Source organism: Neophocaena asiaeorientalis, unplaced genomic scaffold, assembly GCF_003031525.2.
Source record: "Neophocaena asiaeorientalis asiaeorientalis breed wild unplaced genomic scaffold, Neophocaena_asiaeorientalis_V1.1 scaffold307, whole genome shotgun sequence".
NCBI lineage: Eukaryota > Metazoa > Chordata > Mammalia > Artiodactyla > Phocoenidae > Neophocaena > Neophocaena asiaeorientalis.
Window position 1 is genome coordinate 2,050,220 of NW_020171817.1, and position 22,525 is coordinate 2,072,744.

At 44.2% G+C, this 22,525-nt stretch overlaps 1 protein-coding gene and 1 pseudogene across 1 annotated transcript in view; one reads left to right on the top strand and one right to left on the bottom strand.

The window, feature by feature from the left end:
* FARS2 (phenylalanyl-tRNA synthetase 2, mitochondrial) overlaps positions 1-22,525 on the bottom strand; it is a 354,930-nt gene that overhangs the window by 325,104 nt on the left and 7,301 nt on the right. The gene's annotated exons all lie outside the window — the stretch shown is intronic.
* Positions 4,025-4,660, top strand: LOC112395607 (39S ribosomal protein L48, mitochondrial pseudogene; annotated as a pseudogene).

Genomic DNA, 22,525 nt, shown 5'->3' on the forward strand with positions numbered 1-22,525 from the left:
CCATGTTGCCAAGCAACATTTATTTGTGCAATTATTTAAATATTGCATCATATTTACTAATATTTGTTTCTAAAAATGAGCGGAGATGGAAACCTATAAGTGCTGATACAATGCAACTGAGACAAAGATGGACATAATAAGTGTATAAAAGTGATGCCTCACGGTCAACTGGACAGTTATAGGATATAAACTGATTGCCTCAGCATGCAAAGCTAAGAGGGAAAAATGTAAAGAATCCCAGATACCAAGACCACAATACCTAAAGGTTGTCCAGGCGATAAGGGGAAGTGATAGAAAACTTAAAGAAGATGACAGAAATATGACATGAAAACTGGCCTCAGAAGAACATTCCAGGGCTTCCCTGGTGGCTCAGTGGTTAAGACATGAAAACTGGCATCAGAAGAACATTCCAGGGCTTCCCTGGCGGCTCAGTGGTTAAGAATCCGCCTGCCAATTTAGGGGACACGAGTTCGAGCCCTGGTCCAGGAAAATCCCACATGCCGCGGAGCAACTAAGCCCATGCGCCACAACTACTGAGCCCACGTGCCACAACTAAAGCCCGTGCGCCTAGAGCCAGTGCTCCGCAACAAGAGAAGCCACGGTGATGAGAAGCCACGCACGGCAACAAAGAGTAGCCCCCACTCACCGCAACCAGAGGAAGCCTGCGTGCAGCAATGAAAACCCCACGCAGCCAAAAATTTTAAAAAAAAACAAAAGATTCCAGTTACTCAAATACGGAGAAGGAAACCATGGGTCTGTTCACTAGGTGTACAAACAGCTTACTACAGAAGCATTTATCAAGAGAGGGTAGCCAGTTCCTTGAAAAAATAAGAAAAGATAAGACAGCATCAAACTCTACATCACTAGTTTGTGCTCTACCCCTTACAAAACTAGCACTGATCACTCCTTACTTCCAACAGTATCAACAATCTAGTCTGCTGATTATAGGCAGTACTATTACTGACAGAAGCAAAATTTGAGCTACAAATTTACCAATATGTCTATTAAAACAGTTATCCATAAAAGCTGGATTTTAGTTTAGAACCACTGAAATCATTATTTTTTAACTCTGAATTTCGGTTTCCCAGTATCACCAAGCTTTCACCTAGAAAAATAAAAAGAATATACAGTAATCTATTTAAAAATCTGCTTTAAATAAGTTTCCAAGGCTTCTATTTTAACAGGTTTTCCCTAAAGTTGTACTTATTCTACCAAAAATAGGACCAGATACCACTGATTCAAAACAAGGAAATGTGTTGATTTCCAAAAACCTTTCTACACAATAAAAGGTAACCTGCAGTCTCTAGGTAACTTACGAAATCATTTCTAACAGAGACAGGTACTTTACAAGCGATCATTTTTTTTAAATTTTAGGATTTTAGCCCATAAAAGAACATAAGACACAAAGCAATGGAGCATGACTGCTTGAAGGAAGAAACCATAGTATTATTGGCTACAACACAGCTGTGTATCTAGAAGGCTCAAATGAGTTGACTGATAACTATCAGAACAGATAATAGTTTGGTGAAGGAAGTGAATTTTAAAATTTTAGAAATCAATAGCATTTTTCAATCCCAACAATAACCAACAGGAAATAAATCTATCTGGAAAAAAACATCCTCTATAATAACAAATATAGAGAGGGGCCTGTTTGAAGCAAACTATCAAAATTTATGAAGAACCAGGAAAGAAGAGCAGAATAAACAGAGATCTGCCTTGTATGTATGAAAGACTGAATGTATAATGCCAGCTCCACTCCAATTATTTTAATGTAATTCCCAATAGAAATTTCTACAGGGGGAGAGGGATGGTTAGGAGAAAGACTTTAAAAATAATCCCCAAGTTCATTTGAAAAATTAAGTGACAGAAGCTAGGAATTTTTGAAAAATAATAAGAAGAAAACAACAATAATGAAAACTGGCACAAAAACTGACAGAGCAAATAGATTCTGAGATATTTGAAAACTTAATATATATTCTCATTAACCAATGTATCAATAGAAATAGCATATATAAGAAACAGTGTTAACAAATTGACTAAGTAGTTGGGATAAAAATGATCTGATCTTCACTTCATCCCATGTGCCACAATAGACTGTAGAGTTCTATTATGTTTAAGAAGAATTTTCAAAAAAAAAAGAATTTTTTTAAAGAATTGTTTTTAAAAAACGGAAGAAATATTGGTAATTTTTCAAATGATCTGTGGTTAGGAATGACTGTTAAACAAGTAAATAAAATAAACGAAAGATAAATATATTTGACCCCATGAAAATGTAAGACTTTTGATGTTTACAAATATCAAAAAATTTGAAAGGTTAAAAAACAATTGGGAAACATTTCTGCACTGAATGACAGAGTCAGCCACTGTTTACTTGAGCTCTGGTACAGAATATCAGCTCTTTGAAATGCTGATGGTTTTTCCGCGTCTGACACCATATAAATAGCTCTTCGCATCATTTTAAATACAGATCTGGGAAACACAAGCATATATTTTATTTCAAAAACAAATCTGGGCTTTTGAAAATAGTTTATTTGCCCATAGATTTATGAAATGTCATACACACGAAGAAATATCTTTGGTTTGAGAAACACTTTGAAAAGACTCCCAGCTTCCAGTTACACGGGTATGAAATAAAGTCTCTGAGACTTTTAGAAACCATCAACTGCCACGTCTTTGTTCTTTCAGAGAAAAAGCGCATCTTATTTTATCAGTATATCTTGAGAATGACATATTTAGAACTAAGATATTTTTCCTCCACTGTGAGCTTTCTTACCAAAACAACCTTACCTTTTGTGTTGTTTTAATCCCAAAGGAAATAGTATGTGATAAATAAAGTCGACTGAAAAAAAAAATGCACAACGTGAGAGCTGTGAGTTAAGTTTCATTTGGGGCAGAATGAGGACTATAGCCCAGGGGGCAGCCGCTCCGAGAGCTCTGAGGAGCTGCTCCGAAGAGGGAGGGGGGTCAGGATGTGTGTGATTTTGGTGAAGGGGGTGCGTGCAGTTGAGCACACAGTTCGGCACAAGGTTGCTGCTGGTCACGAGGAGCACACGTCTCCGTTAGTGACGTTAGTGCTTTTCTAGATACGAAGAGATGCAAGAATTGGGCTCATAAACTCTTCTTCTGGAAAGATCTAACTCTCTGAATACCTGTTCTGCCAGTTTCCCCACCCAGAGCGCAGAGGGCCTCATTCCTGATCTCCACCCTGAACTCCTTTCAGGGGGCGATGAAGGTCAGCGACTGTAGTGGCCAGTGACTTCATTCTTACAGAAGCAGATGGTGAGTGACAATTTTTAGTTGACAATAAAAAGAAAACATGATAGGGAAAAAAAGTTGAAAGTTAATGGTTCAACTACATTTACGTCTCTGTCATTTTTTCATATTAAGTCTCACAAGAGCTCTGTGCTGAAGCAGTAGGCCCACTGCTTCTCTAGATCTGCTCTAGCAGGACACTCAGCAAGCGGGGACAGCACCTCTGAGTTCAGCCCAGTCCGAACGATAAAATCTCCTGTCTCTCTCTTCTCTGCAAAAGGCAAAACACCTGTCCCAAAGGTATGATAAGAATGGAGCTAAATGCCTAGGCAACCTCTGGTGACTACACTCACTGTATATAAAAGTACCACCACTTAGTATTCGACAACGAGACTAACTAAAAATTAGTCTGTGTTTACATACCAAGTGTTAAATTTTTTTACCTTCTACTTTGTTAAATATGATATTTGCATTGATGACTGGTCACCCAGTTTCCCCATAAACTTAAATCTCTGGTAGTAATAGTGAAAAACTAATTCATGACAGTTCTACACATCGAATCACCCAATGTAATTGTATGTCACCTAAAAGCATTGCTAAGATATTAAAGAAAAATGATTTACATCATAATTTCTAATTGCTCAGGAACATGTTGACTTTCACCTAAGAATGTCTGTTCAGAAGAAGCAGGATTGGTTTCCGGACGCCCAGGGGTCGCGGCTGCTTGGGCCGATCTCCAGCTGGCGCAATTACAGGCCGCGCAGCAGCAAAGATGAATGGAGCTCTGGGAAAGGCGCTGTGTCTGAGGAATGACACCATTTTTAAGTAAGCCTTTTCCCTCTTGAGGTTCAGAACTTCAAGAAAGAATCCCATCTGTTCTGCAGGCGGCATTCTGCCGAGCACCGGTGGCGCTACAGGTCACAGCCCACGCGTGGCACTGGGAGATGCAAGCACCTAGCTAAAGCACAAGAGCCCAAGAAGAAGAGGGGAAAGTGGAAGTGAGACCCGTTAACTCGGGGACAGATGATGAACATGGGGTTTGAAACTTCACCTGACTGCAAATGACACGGCCCTGGCAGAGAGTCATGCCCAGTATGTTCACAACCTCTGCAACCATCTCTCCATTAAAGTCGAGGAAAGTTATGCGAGGCCCACCAAAACCATGGAGGTGTTGCAGTTGCAGAACCAAGGCGGCAAAATGCTCCTGGACTCAGTTCTTACCACCCATGGGCGAGTGGTTCAGATCAGCGGTTTGAGCGCTACATATGCAGAGATTTTCTTGGAAATAATCCAAAGCAATCGTCCTGAAGGAGTCAAACTGTCAGTGAGGGAGCACACTGAAGAAGACTTCAAGGGAAGGTTCAAAGCCCAGCCAGAACAGGAAGAACTGTTAGCCAAGTTGAACTAACGCACTGCAGACCCTTTCATGCCAGCACTGGTGATAATGAGTGCCAAGGGGAAGAGCTTCCTAGGTGGCCAAAGTCAAGCAGGAGACCCTGACCCTCAATATCGTAAGTACCCATCGCCACAGCCAGGAGTGCCTCCTCTGCTCTGTGGAGGAGTGCTTGCCAATCGTCACCACTTTCCTTTGAGCCAGCCCTAGGTATCTTCCATCTAATAAAAATCTGCTGATGATGGACGTGTGTGTGTATGAGAGAAGTCACTCCATGCTGTCAAGCAATCCCTTAACTAAGGGATTCAGTTTCTCTTTGCCTGGTGCTTTAGCACATAAGCATGTTCCCCTCCAGTATGTCCTAATCCGAGTGAACTCATCCTTTAAATCAACCCGGCATGGAGTTCCTTTAGTGAAGGAGACAATCATAACATAAGTAAACCCTCTGTGGATAGAAGGCATAGGGAGGGATATTTTGTATATGAAAAAACCCTCCAGATAGGATCAGGATCTGTCCATAAGTGGAAAAAAAAGTACCTTGTGGGGTAGTGAGTGACCTGTCATAAGTATGCAGGTAGATGTTACATAACTGCAAATTAGGGTTGCCTGGAATGAGTTTAAGCAAAGAATTAAAGGTTGATCTTGGTCACGTGTCAGAAAACTACTACTTGTGAGCCAAATCCTATCAACTGCCTATTTGCTTTTTAAAAATAATTTATTGGGGCTTCCCTGGTGGTGCAGTGGTTAAGAATCCACCTGCCAATGCAGGGGACATGGGTTCGAGCCCTGGTCCAGGAAGATTCCCACATGCCACGGAGCAACTAAGCCCGTGCGCCACAACTACTGAGCCTGTGCTCTAGAGCCCAGGAGCCACAACTACTGAAGCCCACGCACCTAGAGCCCATGCTCGGCAACAAGAGAAGCCACCGCAGTAAGCCCGCGCACCGCAAAGAAGAGTAGACCCCGCTCGCAGCAACTAGAGAGAGCCCACGCGCAGCAACGAAGACCCAACGCAGCCAAAAATAAATAAATAATTTTTAAAAAATAATAATAATAATTTATTGAGGTGAAATTCATATGTCACAAAACGAACCATTTTAAAGTGAATAGTTCAGTGGTATATAATGCATTTGCAGTGTTGTGAAACCTCTATCCAGTTCCCAAAGCCCACTGCCTGTTTTTGTAAACAAAGGTTTATTGGAACAGAAAAAAAAAAAAGAAGCAGGGTTTGAAATCATTTCTATCTGAATGACATATGTGCATTTAATTAAATCAATTCTAGATTTTTAATACTGGTCAAAAAAAATAACATCAATACCTAACTGTGGGACACAAAGCTTAAAAACACATCTATTAATAGTCTTATGAATACAGCCCATCAAACCAGAAAGCTGCAACACTCTTAAGAAGAAATATGGACACAAAGCACTGCACGTGGTCTCCCGGCAGGTCACCCGTGGATCTCTCCCTCCTTGTTACTCCCACTTCCCTTGGCCATGGTTTCCAGGAGAGCACCTGTTCCTCTCTCTGGCCTTGGTCCTCACAAAGGATCAGATCCCGCAGGAGTGAAATGGACAAGGAATTTGCAAACGTGTGAGTCACTGACAGCAATAAAGACCCGAGATGAGGACGCTGAATTGGAAGCAGGAATTCCTGACAACCACACCTGACAGTCACACGTGCTGGGGACTGATGTTCCCACAGGTCAAGAGGCAACAGATGGCACGTGACTCAGAAGCAGCCTTCCGTTCCAACGACTTCACGGAAATCACTAAATCGTGATGGAAATCATCAAAAGGCAACATCAGATCCTAACCTTAATTTATAGAGAGAAAGCCTCTTCTGGAAACAGGGTTTATACACAGCCGGAGCTGGATGGCAGTGGACAAGGTTCCACACCATAAGATGACACGGCTCATCTGTCAAGACTGCAAAGTTTGACTGAATAATTGCTTTTACCTTGAGGAGATACATTAGTTTTTAATTTTTTTCTCTGATATTAAGAGATACACAATTATTTTATGTTAAAAAACAAACACGGAAATACAGAAAAGAACAAAGAAAAACATTTTTTAACTTTATCTTTTAAACCAAAGCACCAGAACTATACACAATTTCATACTTTAGACCACCTCTTTAAGACAACTCAAATGCCCAGGTGTGGCAGAGATGGGGGGACGAAACATTAGCTGTTCTCTGTCACAAGGGGTTCTTCGGCATAAAGTTCTGACACCCTCATACTACTCCACCGCCATCTCTGCCATGGCCACCACTCATGCTAATTTACTGAAAACCCATTATTATATCTGGAACTATGCTAAGCCTCTATATACACATTATCTCATCTACCGTTAAGTCAATAGACTTGGGAATTTTAAGCTGTACTACCAGACTTTAAAAAAATTAATCTAAGGGCTTCCCTGGTGGCGCAGTGGTTGAGAATCTGCCTGCCAATGCAGGGGACACGGGTTCGAGCCCTGGTCCGGGAAGATCCCACATGCAGCGGAGCAACCAGGCCCGTGAGCCACAACTACTGAGCCTGCGCGTCTGGAGCCTGTGCTCCGCAACAAGAGAGGCCGCGACAGTGAGGGGCCCGCGCACCGCGATGAAGAGTGGCCCCCGCTCGCCGTAACTGGAGAAAGCCCTCGCACAGAAACGAAGACCCAATGCACCCAAAAATAAATAAATAAATTTATAAATAAAAAATTAATCTAATATTTTTCATAGAAAAAGAATACATAATAATAACATTCAAATGTTATGAAAGGGTAAGCTGTGAAGAACAAACTTCTACTGCCTCCTGGACCGCCCTATAAGCAAGTTTCCACGCTATACAACTGTATGAATCTATACACACACATATACCCCCAACCCCACAGACTACATTTTTATGCAAATGTTAGCATCTGTTCTGCACCTTATCCTTGTCAGTTAATTTATACAGAAGATACTCCATAGAAGTCCAGTCGCGCACGTAGATCTACTTCATTCTTTTACAAGGTGCAGGGTATTCCATCATATGAAAGCCCCACAATGTATTTAGCCACTTCCCTATCGAACATTTAAACTTTTCCAATTTCTTGCTAAAATGAATAAATCTATAAACAACACCCTTGTTCACATGTCTGCATATACACAAAAGCATTTTTAGGACCAACTCCTAAAAACTGAACTGCACGGTCAAATGGTTTATGCATCTTAAACTTGAACAGATAGGGCCAAATGGATTTCCCCAACGGGAGTGCACTGGTTAGGAGTCCCACCAACGGTGTATAAGCGTCAGGCTCCCTGCACTCTTTGTGACACCGTGCATGATCAAACCATTTTACGCCTGTATTGCCCAAGAGGTTACTGAAATGAAGTCACATGAAATACTTTGCAAGGAGTTTTTTTTTTAAGTCCTAAAATACTGTTGTTCAAATCACTATCCATGACATCCAAGAGTTTAAAATATATGAAGCTAGAGCTCTGCGGTATTCACAGTGACACAGAGAAATACATTTATAAAGGAGCGTATGATTAACTAGAGGACAGCCAGAGAATCCCACAGACGTGCGAGAGGAGGAGGAGCAGCCAACGCAGAGAATGATGGGGGACGCGTCTACGGGAGAGGTGAGGGCCCGGGCGGATAGTCAGTGATGGATGCGTGAAGTCTAGAGAGCCAGAAAGGATTAGGGAAGACACAGCAGATGGTGCACAGACCAGATGAGCGAAGGCAGAGTTCAAAGTCACAACAGACACTTAGGTGGTGTGCTGCTGGTCTGACAGCTCGCTGGGCATGGCTCAAAATGCCAAGGGGCCAGTCAGACAAGTGAAGCAAAACGGCCGCCAAACAGCACGGTTTCACAAGTAACAGCTGCCAATAAAAATTTCTAAAACTCAATTGTAAGCAGAGACCAGCAATTCAGAAAGGCACCTTCCTCCACTCTAGGTGATCATATCCTTGAAAAGAGGCTCAAAACCTAGCAAGGCAGAACTCTCCTCACACATTTTCTAGACTCACTCTAGGGCCCTCCTGAAAACATCTAAATATGATCGTGTTGCTCAAAACACGTAGATCGGAAGCAACACTACAACTTCACCACTCTGTGTTCTGTAATCTTCTGATAACTGCAATTCAGTCTTTTCAAAACGGAGACAGCAGCAAACACCAACAAAAATAAGAGCTTTGAAAGGAAAAGTCCTGGGTTCAAATCCTAAACCTGTCTTAACCAGCAAGTCAGTTAATCCCTTGAAAACACGATGCTGTCTTCTGCAAAACGGTTATAAACGCGATGCAAAGTGAGGTAACTTTCCATAGACATATAAATATATCAATATGCATACACATGGCGTCTAAGAGGGTGCCTGGCACACAATGGGTGAGCTCTATGCACAAATTTCTTTCTTCTCCCTTCCCACCTGTTTCAAGTAAAATCAAAATACATAGCATCACTTAAATATTGACTCTTCCCAAGCACATGGTTTAGTTTCCTTTAATTTCACTGACAGAATTCCATCAAAACAGAACAAAAAAGTACTTGGTGAAAGAAAATGCCTAGACAATTAAAAAAGTAGAATGGTACATTTTACAAGTTACTAATACCAAAAAAACCAAAAAAAACCACAACAGAAAACCCCCAGGTATTTTGAATTAAATTTTAAAAATCACATCAGAAACTCAATGTTAGTACAGCATTCTTGATGTGGCCTATAAACCTGAGAACTGAGTCAACTCAGAATTATTCACTTTGCTGAATAAAAGCAAATCTAGTATCTGCTCTCCTATATTCCTTATTACTGAACCACTGTGGTTTTAACCCCTTGTCCTAGTTGGAACCATCTTCCCCTGTGAGCACTGACACACCCTTGCCCTTCACACTTTATGAGCTCAGGCACGCTCGCACAGGCAGAACACTGATAAATGGTGTTGAAACCACGTAAGACTGCCTCTGTTTGCATTTCCTCTCTGACCCTAAAGCATCTTATACCCAATGTAACACAGCTGCGTGCCCTTCAGGTGCATGAAAGTAAGGTTCTCTGAGAGCATGCTTTTGGATAAAGCACTGTTGGTTAATCTGAGTAGCTCAGCTACTTTAGGTACATCATCAATCATCAAAACCAGCCAGAAACTGCTAGAGTAGCATCTTCCAAACTTCACATAAATAAATCTGCAGGTTTTCTAACATTCCACACTTTCCATTAGCCTTTCTATGCTCTGCTCATTGCTGTTTTATAACCACATACTTCTTCCCATTGATTCTTAGCACTTCATATATTGGCAGGAAACCACTGCCAACCTGGTATAATGTCATGCATTTATGCAGTGCTTTTAATTAAGTCACTCTGGCACCTCCTTAGCATTCCGATGAGGACAATGTGTCACCTTTCTTGACGTCGAGGCAGCTTAGTTTTCTGTGCATTTCTGGTGTCTGCCCAGGGCTCTCCACACAGTAGGCGCCCAGGGTCCGTCGGTCACCAGAGTGACGCAGTCCTGGGTTTGATTCCTGGCTCCAGTACTTTGCAAACCTAACCTGGAGCCTGACAAATCATGTTACCTCTCAGGACTTTAGTTTCTTGTCTGAAAAATGGGGGTGAAGAATACCCATTTCACAGTTTCTGTGAAAACTAAATGAAATAATGTATTTAAAGTCATTTGCCGAATAGCTGGCACATAAGGTCTGAAGAAATTGTACATGACTTTCACTGAACCACACATACATCCTCACACAAGTTCTGAGACCACAAATTACACTGGTAACAATGGACAATGGGTTCAGAGTAATGCCCCCTTTAAGACCAGGAACAGAGGTAGAACCCGCCCTGAGAAGCAGCCAATGTTCTGATATTCGCCTGGACCACAGGGAATATTCTCCACACCTTGTTTTGTGGTCTATTTCTGTCCATATTGATCTCACACTTCCTTTAGACCCAACCCTACTGTGACCCAGTAACAACCAATGTGGGAGTGGGGCAGCTAACCCCCAGCTCTCCCTTACATACATCCTTGTATCTGACCTTCCACTCCTGGACCTAAGATGCCAAAGTAACATAGAGATGAACGTCCGTCAAGTTAACCTTCAGGGTCAGATAAGAGGAAATCCCAGCCACCAGGACGGCACTATTTTTTGAGCCCTTTTCTGTGATCAGTGAATCCTGAGAAGTAAAACAGGTTCAGCAGGGCAGGCTGGACATGGTGAAAGCAGAGCCATTTAAATGCTCCCAGAAGATGTGAAACATGGGCTCCGGTTAACCTCTCATTCTGAGTATCTACGTACAAAGCACTTTAAGACTACAACGCATCCGTCTAATAAACACACTTTGAAAGAGGAGACATTAAAATGCAGACCACCACAATTAAATCAAGTAAACAATACAAAAGAGAAAATTAAATCTTTTATCCAAAGATGGCTGACTGAGGTAGATACCTCAAAACTTCAGAGTTCATAAGAAATGATGGTCCCAAAAATATTCGACAGTCTTTAATAAGATGATCAGCGAACAGTATTGACCTAATAATGCTAACATCTGTACAATCGTTCAGAAGTTACAACGTATATATGTTCACATGCTCACACGTTCTTACTATTCAAATCTAACGACCCCATCAGAGTTAATGAATGAAGATATCTCTGGGGGAGCCTGGAGACATAATCCAAAGAGATTTGTTAATGAACATGAAATTTCTTTGATGCCACGTTTCTGATTTTTTTTCTAATCCACAATATCCCTGTACTTGTTGTAATCATGCCTGCATGATAAAACCTCCATAATAATCTCTAAATTATGGAGTTCAGAGCGCACACGGGTGGTGAGCACATCGCAGTGTTGGGAGGGTGGAGAGGTCCCACTCTACCACCCTGCCCCCTTTCCACAAGTTCTCCTACGCAGCTCTTCCATTTGGCTGTTCCTGAGTTATATCTTCCATCATAAACCCGTAATACTGAGTAAAGCACTTTCTGAGTTCTGTGAGCCAACCTAGCAAATAGTTGAACCTGAGGAGGGGGGGTTATGGAAACCAAAGATTTACAGCTGGTCGGTGAAAGGTACAGGTGGAGACCCAGATCGTGACAAGCATCTGAAGGAGGGGAAGTCTGGTGGGACTTAGCCCTTCACCTACAGGGTTTGAGCTAACGCCAGGTAGTCAGTACAGAATTTAATTTAATTGTAGGACACCCAGCTGGTGTCCAGAAATTTGGAAGAAGAAAATGTATTTGGTATCACAAACGTTATGACTAAAAACAGCTCACAAGCACCTCAACCACGGCAGGACAGCAATTACAGTCCATTTAGAGACACAGGTGAGTTCATTCTAGATGTTCATAATTTTGGAACATCACTCTAATGTTGGGAGAAACTGAATAAGGCAGAGTACATGACTGATTTTGGAAATCGGCATCCTACAGAAACTTAAACATACTGTACCAGCTGGTCTACATCAAACTGCAAAAGAGTTACCTTCTATCAACTTGTTTATGAGGCCATTGGCCAGGACGGCCCTGTGCCGATGTTCATGATTTGATGGAAGGAAATGAAAAGCGTTCCTTCTGACAACATGTCAGGGCCCCTGCTCTAGAATCTGTGATCGTTCTGTCCAGAATAAATGTCGTTTCAGTCACCAGCACAGCAACTTGGGCTTCCCCTGGGGCTACGTGTAAGCCCTGGATGCAGTGAGTTGGAGCTCAGAGGGACTGGGCCCAGTAAGCTCCCCACTGATGGTCACGTGACATAAATAATGCCGTACTTAGCAATTCTGGACAAAGGTAACCATCATGTCAAAAAAGAATGTGCATCTTCTAAGTTGTCATAATACTTAAAAAAGCATACCTGGGCTTCCCTGGTGGCGCAGTGGTTGAGAGCCCGCCTGCTGATGCAGGGGACACGGGTTCATGCCCCGGTCCAGGAGGATCCCACATGCCGCGGACCGGCTGGGCCCGTGAGCCATGGCCGCTGAGCCTGCGTGTCCGGACCCTGTGCTCCGCAATGGGAGAGGCCACAACAGTGAGAGGCCTGCGTACCGCCCAAAAAAAAAAAAAAAAAAAAAAAATCCCTATGATAAAAAAGAAGTCACACTTCCAGTTCCTCCCTGACACTGAGGATTGTTTTTTCACCTCCACCAATCTGATGCTTTAAAATGTATGCTTTTATATTCACTTCACTGATTACTAGTGATGTTTATAATGTCTTCATATGTTTATTAAACCTTGGACTTCTTTTTTTAAACTGGCAATTCTTGACATTTTACCACTAGAGCGATGATTGTTTTATAACTAATTCATCCATCACATATACTGCACATATTAGAAATATTTGGTCATCTGCCTTTCATCTTTCTCATGGTGCTTAATAAGGAAAACATTTTGGAATTTTTGAAATATTTTATCACAAAGCATAAATCGTGAGAGGCACCTTCCTCAACAAGTGGACATTTTTTTTTCCATAGGTAACCTGAAAATGTATGCAAAATAGTTGTGACACTAGTTTTTCAGAACCTGTTGCTTGAGCTGCACGAAGGTCGTGTGCCCTATGATAAACAAACAGAAATGCCCATGGCCCTGCTCTTCAGCAACTGAGTGACCCTCGTCCTGCTGGAGCTTGGAGGGAGGACACAGCTGAGCGCCCCTGTCCAGGGAGGTAGGCAGAGCGGCTGGGGTCTGCCGCTGGATGGCAGAGGGGGCAGCGCTCAGCGGAACCATCAGGTGCACTTAGCATCAGGGAGCAAAATTAACAATGCATGACTCTAGCAATTTCCTTAGTGGTGATATAAAAGCTGGAAACAGAGTTGCTTCAAGCACTCGGGCACACAGTAGATGTCAGCAATTCCTCTCCCCTTTGACACAGGGGGGAAAATTCAAACATCTACCAGAGCTGCCAGCTTACGAGGGGATGAGATGTCCAGGAGGACCTGATATGCTAATGTGTCTCTGAAGCATCCAAGCAACACATTCTTTGTTAACCTAAAAGGAATAAACAAACTAAAAAGGAGTACTAAGAAAGGTGAAAGCCATTTCTGATAAATGCTCAAACTTCTCGAGCTCTGCGCCTATGAGCTACATCGACGTACAGGGATGCAGACGTTTGCAGTGCTGCTAACAAACGCCCTCCCGCAGCAAGACGGCTTGTCTCTCAACATGACAATCTAAGGAGGCGGGGAAGTGACAAGGAAACACAGGATGTGTTCTCGGTGGACAGCCAGTTGACATTCCTTCCACTGAACCCGTAACCTCAGTGCACACCTTCCCAGACATGGGACAGCATCCCAGGGGCCGCCAGCCAAGCCCAGAAAGGCAGAGGGAAGGCTGGACTCTGTCGTTCATTTCATTGAAGTGTTAGGGTAAACAGCTACATTTTCTCCAACACTGTGTGTACAGAGTTGTTCATATACCTATGCTTTGGGTCCCGGAAAGTGTGCTCTTCAGACGTTGGCAGAAGGAAATTCATCTCACCAAAATGATTCAAATGTTCCTTCACCGACATGTTCAAAAAACTTACAAGGAACAGAACAAGAACTGAGAAAGGGAAGAAATGATGGTTGAGAGGTGGGAGGATCCACATTTTCACATAATAGCAGAATGAAATGGTGACAAACACACTGATAGAAAATCACAGTCTCTTCTTCCTTGCAATTATCCCTGAAAAGAGCAGTGACTGGCAGCTAAGGGAAGAGAAAGGTGGAATAGGTTATAAATTAATTGGTAGAAAGAATAAATCCCAGAGGTAACGTCAGTCAGTTTCAAGCAGGTAAACTGTATATGCGTCATCCTCGCTCTTTTATGAATACATTTACAGGACTGTACAGCAGGAGCTGCTGTCACTGCAGAACAAGGGGCAGCGCGGAAAGTCCTCGGTGAGGCCAGCTTCCTACCAGCTCTTCCCTGAGGCCCAGCAGTAATGAGCCCTTCACCAAACTGGTCATTCAGCTCTGTCCTCCCAGGTAGCTGGCAGTAAACCCGAAACCCAGGTGAGATTCTGGACGACAGCTGCTTTCCACCCTAAATATTTATATCATAACAGAAACTCATAATGAAAATTATATGACTGAAAAGTATGACTTACTACTTGTATAATTCGGAGTATAAGGAAAGCAGGAGCAGGTCTTTGGAGCAACTCTTAAGTCATAATGGAAAAATAGCCCCATCTTCATAAGGCCAAACCTTGGTGTCTCTCTTGGGCAAAGCAGGGCAATCGCAAGACGGCATGAAAGACAGGCTGCATGTAACATCATTCTGTCCATCAGAACTGCATCAGTTTAAATGACCCAGGGGATCTTTAAAATAATAGAAGCTAAAGGGGGAAAAAATAAACCTTTCTTGAGAGGGAAAATATTACAGATTGCAGGAAAAACTTCTAGAATTTTCACGTCTTATGACAATTAATTGTATGCCCTATTCTATCTTTATGAGTATTTCATCGGTACCTCCATAGTAAATAAAGTTGTCCCACAGTATGTGCTGGGGACTGGTTCCAGGGCCCCCATGAATATCAAAATCCAGATGTTCAAGGCCCTTATATAAAATGGTATAGTATTTGCGTTTAATCTAAGCACATCCTAACCTATACATTAAGTCAGCTCTAGATTGACTTAACTAGTACTACAATCATCGATCCTATAGAACTACATACTTAGTCAATCGTTTGAAGTCGCCTAGTCATCATTATTTTTATGGGAGACTAAGTCACACATTTGACAACGCAAAGCCAATAATCTAGTAAAATGGGCAGAATACAGGTAATACAACTAACGACAGTAATAAGGTCATAAGTACTTAAGCTAAGAACTTCCAGTAGGTTCAGCCCAGTATATCCCCAGGTCAATTGACCCAGCCTGTTCTATACCAGTTGTTATCTTTAAGGGAAGTGATACTTTGCATTGTACATAAAGTTCACCAAAGATATGTCCAAGTACAAGGCATGGGTCATCGTGACCCCATACAGGATTGAGAAATGAATGTTATCTTCTAAGGAGTTACATGGCTGGCACCAGGAGAAGAAAAATTATCTTTATGGCTGAGCAGGCATTTCTGCCATTGGGGTGGGAGTCTGGTTAATGCACACTGCAGACACGTGAGGCACACCAGAGGGGAGGGAGGAGGCCCAAACAATGGGCAGAGAAAAAAAAACCTGTTTAAATGTTTCTTGTCGTGCCTTAAAACATGAATTGTTTTACCAGATCATTTTCCAATTAAATTTATATCTACTTACGTGATTATCTGATGGACATCTGTCTGACCCACCAGATTGTAAACCCTTTTGTTTGTTTTGGTCACTATTATATCCTAGTTCCATAGCAGTACCTGAACTATACTGTGTTGGGAAGGAAGAAATTTCCTCTACCCTTCTAGGTTCTTCTGGCTGGTCTAAGAATTAAATTGACATGAAACAGATTAACAGGAAAAAAAAAGTTTAAGAACACGTAACATGGGAGAGACCCAGGAAACCTGAGTAACTCACCAAAATGGCTGAAGCGCTCAGCTTAAATGCCACCTTCAGCTAAAGACAAAAGAGGGTGTCAGGGGTAGTGGTCTGGAGTGTCAAAGGGGAGAAAGGTAACTGACATGGACACAGAAAAGCACTGTTTGGTAAATAAATGTTTGCTGGGACATGCACAGACAAAGGGACACAGAGTGGACTCTAATCTCTTGCCTTTTCTGAACCAACTGGACCCTAGGACCTATTTATCACGTGGCACTTATTAATATCCCAGCACCTTGTGTCCTACAGAACATCTATGGAAAGCACTGAGTTCATGCATCTGAAATCTTCTCAGTTAATGTCTATGTTCCGGGCAACCCAGGAAGGCACGTGGACCTGCCGTGTGCCTCTGCTGGACCCCAGCAGCCCAGAACTTACCTCGTCCACCCTACCTTTCCAGATGAACAGAATACTGTTTTCACCACACACACAGCTCACTGCCAAATGCACTCCTGACATGTACATTCTGCTCTGTCAGGGCCGGGTCTCCGAAGGTCCCTGCTATCCCGTCCTTCCTCAGCCAGCTCACTTCCACCCACCCACGCACTCAATCCTCACTTCCTTTAGGAAGCCTCACCTTCCCTCCACTCCCCGCAACCTCCCAAACCCCCAGGCCGGGTTCAGGGCCCAGCCTCTTCACTTATCTGCACCATGCACCAAAGTAAAGAGACGCTTCTTTATTACTTGCTGGGTGCTGGGCACGTAATAAATACTTGCGAATGAATCTCCAACTAATTACTGCTCCTGGAGGACAAGCAGTATATCTTATCAGCTTTCTAGCTCTAGCACCATCCAAGCACATAGTAGCTGCCAAATAAATACATTTGTTTAACAAATATTTATCATCCATATTTACGTACCCAGCTCCTAATATTCCCTCAGGAGTCAAAATATTAACGGCTTGGATAAATTAACTTGTACAAAATAGGAAAGGACTGGCCAGGGGAAAGGGGCTCTTCCACTTTAACAAGTGACTTTTAAACAGACAGCTCAGGCCGAAGGCATCACTCCATGTCTGCCCTCCAGCTCGTAAGGAGCAGAGAGGAGCAGGGAGGCTGCCCTGAGCCACCGCCCTCCTGTTAGATCTGGATCAGGCTCCCCCTAATGCTGTGACTCCTGGGGCGCTAGAGCACCCCAGGCCTGCAGGGCACTGTCCCCTGAGCTGAACAGGGCTCCGTCACGCTCAGCGATTCCAGCACTCTGGACAGCTCCATTTCTCTTTCAGGTTTTCAGGTAGAATTTGTGCTTGGGGCCCTGTCCTGCTTGTGCAGAGAAGGACTCAGGGGACTGCAGACAAGTTAATTCACAAGGAACTCTGAAAAGTGCTGCCCACCGTGGCTGGTTGTCTCATCTCTCCCACGACCGAACTGGCCACTCGAGAGACACAGTGTCACCAACCAGAGGCCACAGCCCTGAGCCCGGGAGGCTGTGGAGCCCGAGGTTTAGGGCACAAGCTCACAGGCCGGGGAAGGACTGCAGCTGTGGTTGGGTCGGCTGAGGGCGGGGCTTCATGGGGACGGTGCAGCCCTCCAGCTGGGGTGTCCTGTAGCCCAGGAGCAGACAGGTGGTCATCACTTCGTCACGCTCAAGCCCATCAGTGCGTCCTGGACCGATTCCCACGTGTAGCCCAGGCACAGCACTGACTCAGTCTGCCGGGTCCTCCAGTAGTCGGGGGGTTCCAGTCCCTCCTCGGGGCCCTGTGTATCCATGGGTCCCTCATGATTCCCTCTAACATGCCTCTCACTGGGGTTCAGGGTCAGGAATTGATCAAGCAGGTTTTCACTCTCTATGAACACCAAGAAAAACAAGTCGTATATTCTGCTCAATACCTGCTCACGCAGCCCTCTGAATCCCTTCCCTTAAAAGGCAGGGACCGGGTGACCACTGAGGGGCCATGATAACGTCTGTGGAGGACCTCCAGGCATAACAAGGGGGATGCCACGGAAGGCACTCAGCTGGCCTCAGCGCTGAATCCCAATTCTCTCACCAACTAGCTGGGAGTAACTTCTGTGAGTCTGTAAACAAGGGGAGTCTCTAAGGTCTTTCCCAGTAACGTAAGTCTTGGGTCTCTGATCCTATTGGGAAAACAGTCCTTGTCATCACTGATTAGAAACACTGTAAAATTAACAGAGAGTGAAGAGAAGAACAGAAAACAGATGTTTGTTTGTGTGCTGTAATAAAGAATATACCTGGAATGAAAGAGAAAAGAAGGCATTCAGCCTGCTGATGACGGTGAACGCACTGCTGAAGCCACAGTCTGCCGTCTCTCTTGTGCAGGTCAACGTCCTAAAGCAGGTTCTGAGGCTTTAGGGCCTGTGGACAGCGCCCCCCGGTGGCTGCACACCAGTCCTGCCCAGCGGACACCACCTGGAGGAATCTGCCGAGGCCTCTTTCTCTTCCAGGTGGCCGGGGTCCAGCACGGAGTCAAACATCTCTCCTCCGGTGATGTACCCCATGACCAGGAAGAGTGTCTCCTGGGTCTCAACCACCTCGAACAGTTTCAGGATATTGGTGTGATTCAAGGCCTCATGCTCTGGACTTTGAGGAATAGCCTCTGCAGGCTGGAGGGGCTCTGTGGACTCGTTAATTAAAAAGCAAAAGAATGAAGAAAAAAGGAAAAATGTTAAGGAAGAATAAGAAAAAAATAGTAGAGGAGGAAAAAATAACATACAAATTAGACAAAGTAATATAAATTTGTAATTCAACTAAACGGAAGAGTAACAGATCTATACTCTTCCCCAACTATTGCTCCATCTTGACAGAAGGGAGCTGCGGATCTTCGGATGCCCTTGAGCCACGGGTAAGCCCCATGCCACCGGGACCTCCACTGATCACAAGTGTGGGGAGAAGCCCCTGAAATTGAGCCCTTATGCAAATGAGATGTGCAAGATGATTAATCATTAGAAGAAAAACATGTACCCGCTCAGAGTGAGGTGAAACAAGATATAAGGAGACTCCACCTGAGGAGAAGTCAGACTACAGGCAGTTTATCAAGCAAAGCCAGAGCTTAGCAAACAGCCCAGGGACTTTCCTGAGCTGTTTCTTGGAAAGAGAAACCGGTGGGGCCGGCGACCCCTACTGAACACGGAAACAACCCACTCCTTCCCCAACATCATCCCTCCTCGCCCCAGTCCCACCCCCCTCAGTCAACTGGTCACCCTCCTCCGCCCCACACCCGCCCCCATCACAAGCTCTGCTGAATCCAGCTCTTCCATCTGGGATCCACCCACCTCCTTCCATCTCTACTGCCACCCGCTCCATCAGGCCACCATTATCTACGGGGGCTCCCTAACTGGCTTCACTGCCCCCAGGCTTAGCCTCCCCAATCCATCTTCCCCAAAACCAGCAGCAAGATCTTGCAAATGTATAGGTCTAATCAAGTCACTCTACTGGTCAAAGTCCTTCGGTGGCTCGTTAATACCAAAAACGTCTCTACAGATAAAATCCACATGCCTCGCATAATTATAAGGCTTGGAGGCTCACAAATTCTGCTGTCCATTGAGATCTGGGAAGCGTTACAATTCCCAGTGCTGCAGCAGACCCCGCACCCGTGGAGCCGTAACGTCTGCGGGCGAGAGCCAGTCTTCAGCACCACCACCTGCCAAACACACAAACACACACTCACACTCGCCACCCAGAATCCTCAAACCTGGGTTAGAGGCCATGCCTTCGTGCTCTATGGCAACTTGTCCTTCCCCTGTTATACCACCAAAGACCAGGCGCCGGGTCTGCTGCTGACCTTCGGTTTCCCCTGCCTAACCCACGGCTCTGGGAGCAGGGACATGTCCTCCTGGTGACCACGCATCCCAAGCAGCTCCTAAGGAAAGGGACCGTGATTTCACTGCCCAACACTGGCCTCCAGCACTCACTGGGCACCCAATTTTTTATTCAAGTCCAGGTTGGACCCCTTTAAAATTGATACATCAACAGTAAGCACTGTGCTCCTGAAAATCTGGGAGGTGGTTCTTCAAGAAGTAACAGCCCAGAACAGGGGGCAGGAAGAAAGAGCCCCTCGCCTTGGAGCACACCCTGGGAATAACCCAACTTTTCAAAACCCTCCTCAATGAGCACATTCCCAGCAGCTACAGAAACGTGCCCGATCTTTAAGTGCCGATATTCCCTCGGTTCTCTCTGCCGGGTCGCTCTAATATTCTGCGCCTCTGTTAACATCTTTTCTGAGTTGGCAACATTGTCCTCAGATAGTAGTGACATCTCCCAGTCCACTGCTTCCCAGGGCCGTTATGAAGCGTACGTGAGAATGTACAGAAAGCTCATCTGAAACACAAAAAAATACTCCACAAATATAGGTTATGAGACTTAGTATAGATTAATAGTAAGCAAAGCCCAGAAGACATACTTACTGGAATTGTTATACTTTAATTTCTGGGTAAATGGATACTATGAAAGAAACTGCCACGCTTTAAATTCAAAAGGCACCCTTGGAAGGATTGCAGCTTCACTCATAATCTGAGTTGCTTCCAGAAGATGGTCCCAAGTTATTTGCTTGTTTCTAAATTTTCTACAAGCTTCAGACACTGCACACATCTAAAATGCTCATTAGAAGCCAAAGAGCTTTACATGCCTAAATTTGGTTTGTGGATGAATATATATGTGGACTGCATAAAACCCAAAAACATTCAGTAGATCCTATGATGCATGCAAAGTTACTTAAACTGACTTTTACCCCCAAAGAAACCTACAGCGGGAGAATCACATGGAGCCACAATGGATATATTACATCAATATGGATCAAAAATGCATTACAATTATGGGAGACCGCAGTCTGTGGCTGGCTTTTGTCTCTCATTTTTGACAGCCAAACCCCACCACGGGCCCCGTTGCCCATCACCTACAGACCTTTAGGCTCTCACTCACCCTCCACGCCCATGCTTAAAAAGAGGCACATGGTCCTCTCCTCAGCTGACTAAGCCAGCATGGTCAAAAGCTGAAAAGGTCTCAGTCTTAAGAGGTTCATATATCTAAAGAGGACAGGCTAGAAATAAGTTGATCTGAGTTCAACACCACAATCTACAAATAAAGAAAACTCCGTGTAAGTCTTTTTTTCCTTAGTAACATTTATCAGGGTTGCATACATATGTGTACGTCTTAACACACAGAAGTGAAAAGAGAAAGAAAGCCCTGTAGTTAGAGAAAACCCCTTGTTCTGTTGAAAATAATAACACTCGGGGCAGCCAGAGTCCCATGGATGGAAAAGGACGAGTCTCTGGCCCAATGCTGACAGAACGAGCACACATTCCAATAATGGCCTATCAATGAAAAACGAAACTTCTGTAAAGGTAGCTCTATAATGATGAGGAAAAATATAGATGTTAAGTAAAAGGAAAAGGAAAAGGTAAAGCTTTCATAAACAGTCTAATTAGAACCACAAAAAAGTTATACAGGAGAAAGGAATGAAAGAAAAAATTTTAACGTTATGAATGGTTTGCATTCAGGTGGAGGGAACTTGAATAAATTTTCTCTCATCTTTCAATTTTTCCTTATTGTCTAAATTTTTGAGAATAAGCTTCTAGTTCCTATCCTGAAAACAACTTTAATCCCGCCAAGACCAGACAAAGTGAAAGGTGCCAACCTCAGCGTGTTACAGCAGAACGCCATCAGCAGGTCAGTCGGTCTCTCCCAGCTGCTCTGCACTGAATGATAGCCACGTTAGCAGCTACTGCACAGAAGGCAGGACGGAGCTAGCTTCGTGGGGATGTGGAGGAAAGTCATCCTCTCCGCTAGGCCACAAGTGGGCCTAAGCAGATTATCCTGTGCTCTCCCAGGAAGAAAGCGGTTTACACACCGAGCCGGTTTTAAACACTCCAGCACCACACAGAAGAGAGCTATCCAGTCACATCAAGGAAAAACGTTTAGACTGGAAAGTTACAGAAACATAGGAAAAGCCCTCTTGAAATGTAAATACCGATGAATTCCAAACCCGATTACCCAGTAGCTATGACCACGGGCAGCTTGCAAGGTTGACATCACTTTCAAGGGGCCTGGAGCCGCCAAGGGCTGAGCAGGCTCCAGCTTCCACACTCTGTTCAAGTCCCAGGGTGGACACCACGCGGCGTCAAGGAAGTGCTGGGCTGATGATTCTCGTGCTCTGACGTTCACCACGAGTGCTTTCTCACTAGTAAAGCCCTGAGCTTCAGAATGTCAATGACCACTGTGCCTGTCCTCTTGCGGGGGGGCGGGGGGCGCTGGAGAGGAAGCAGGGGGAAGCAGCACAGCCCATGCAGGGCTTCTGCTGTCAGATTCCAAAGTTAATGCTCCCTGGAGGACCGTAAACCTCTCCTCTGCGCATATGGACCATAATGAGAGTTTTGTAAGAATCACAATTGTGGCAAAAACACACTCAAATCATGTACCACAACTAACACTGAACATTCTTCCCCTGAAATGAAAAAACGTTTATATTCAAACTCG